This window comes from Nicotiana tomentosiformis, chromosome 4, assembly GCF_000390325.3.
Source record: "Nicotiana tomentosiformis chromosome 4, ASM39032v3, whole genome shotgun sequence".
Lineage (NCBI taxonomy): Eukaryota > Viridiplantae > Streptophyta > Magnoliopsida > Solanales > Solanaceae > Nicotiana > Nicotiana tomentosiformis.
The window spans coordinates 100,353,509-100,355,800 of record NC_090815.1 but is presented as its reverse complement, the minus strand read 5'-3'; positions in this window follow the sequence as shown (position 1 = coordinate 100,355,800).

The window sequence follows — 2,292 nt, the reverse complement described above, 5'->3', positions numbered from 1 at the left end:
TTTGTCCATAGATGTTTTTTTCGAAAACGTATTTGTCCATAAAAATTTGTAAATTGTTTGTAGATTTTCGAAAATGAGTTTTTCAAAAAACAAAAAAGTGGCTTTGACCATTTTTTTAAATTTTCAGGAAAGCCTTTTTTCCTACTCACAAAACTACAAAAAAATTTCAAATGAAATATATGTCCAAATATAATTTTATATTCCAAGCGTCTACTAAACCAGTTTTTGAAGCTTGAAAAATTCATCTTCAAAAGCTGCCCAAAAGCTAGTCACTTTTTAAAATCACATGATGTTTTCAATTTTTGTTTTTCAAAAAAAAAGGGAAAAAAAAACTTATGGCCAAACGGGATTCAAATATCTTGAAACTTACACTGCAATTTTCTTTCCAACAACTAATATGACTGACAGTTCACATCCTTTAAAGATAATTGCTAATTCCTGAATTCAGCTAACGGCGTTAATTTTATGGTTGACAATTTATAGAGAACACTCCCACTAACGGCGTTAAGTCACTCCTCTGCTTCGTTTGTTTGGTAGTGCTTTTTTACTTATCGAAAGTTGATTTTATTAATTTTTGGAGTTAAACCGAACTCATTTAGTTCATCTTTATTGCGTAAAATATTTGTCATTCAAATCTAAAGTGCAGCAAAATACTTGTTTACCCTCAAAATCGGATAACAATTGAATTTGTATGTGGTTTTAAGGATACGTGATCTAGCTTAATACAAAACAAGAAATCAGATTAATATTGAAATAAGCAATGAAAAAATAAATGCAAACCACACAAATTGAACAATCTTAGGCTTGAAGATTAATCATGCTCGAGTCAGAAATGATTCTATCGATGCCGGAACAGAATGACAAGATAATGAGAACTAGAAATAATAATATATTGCTTTGTGATGCGTTTTACCGTGTTTTAAATGAATTGTCAGACCCCCTTTATATAGTAGAGGAGTCCTATTCTAGGTACATTTCTATAAAAGGGAAAAATCCCTTGATTTGCTGATTACCGGTTCCTTGCTGATACGTGCCGAGATTCTCGCCGAAATATCCATCAGGTCGCGGATATTTCGGTCTTCTATTAGTTATTGTGATGACCCAAAAGCTCATTTTATGCTTTAGAACTCGAATCTGCGCTCTTAAGCCTTAAAAATCTCATGTTTACCCTTTTCGATTTGCGTGCGCAGTTCGGGCAGGTTTCCGGAAAGCTTTTATGTTGAAAATTGATGAAAATAAGAATTTATGCCTTAAAAGTTGATTTTAGTTGACTTCGGTCAATAGTTTTGGTAAACTGGCCCGGATCCATGTTTTGACGGTCCCGGTGGCTCTGTATCGAATTATGAGACTTGGGTGTATGTCCAGAATCGAATTCGGAGGTCTCTAGCTCAATTTATGAATTTTTGATAAATATTAAAAGTCTGAAAATTAATTGTTCTTAAGAATTGATTGATGTTTGGCATTGTTAGTGTCGGGTCTGTATTCTGGTTCTGGAGTCCGGTACATGTTCATTATGATATTTAAGACTTGTCTATAAAATTTGGTGAGAAACAAAGTTGATTTGACGTGATTCGGACGTCCAGTTGAGAAAATAGAAATTTTAAAGTGTTCTTGAGAATTTCATTTGTTTTGGGGCTAAATTCGTAATTTTAGGTGTTATTTTGGCGATTTGATCGCGCGAGCAAGTTCGTATGATGTTTTTAGACTTGTGTGCATGTTTGGCTTGGAGCCCCGAGGGCTCGGGTGAGTTTCGGATAGGCCACGGGATGTTTTGGACTTTGGAAATTTGGTATTTTGTTGCAGCAGGTGTTCTGGCATGTCCTTTTTTGCGTTTACGAAGGTACTCTCGCGAACGGGAAGAGTAAACTGGGCAGCTGAAGATTTCTTCTTCGCGAACGCGGAGGCTTGGTCGCGAACGCGAAGCGATGGGAGCATTACCCTTCGCGAACGCGACAAGCCCATCGCGAACGCGTAGTGTTAGGCATTGGGGAGGGGGAGTCAGCCGTTCCTTCATCGCGAACGCGAGCAATGCCTTGCGAACGCGAAGGCCAGGGGGAGTAACCATCACGAACGCGAGCTGGGTCTCGCGAACGCGTAGGCTTGGCAGCCCGTACCCTTCGCTAACGCGATAGTGCTCTCGCGAACGCGATGAACACTGTCGCCCAGCACTAAACAGAATCCAAAAACAGGATTTTAGCCAAAAATTTATTTTCTCAAAAACCAACGGTGAGAGGCGATTTTTCAAGAGCCATTTCTTCCCCAAATTATTGGTAAGTGATTCTAAACTATTTT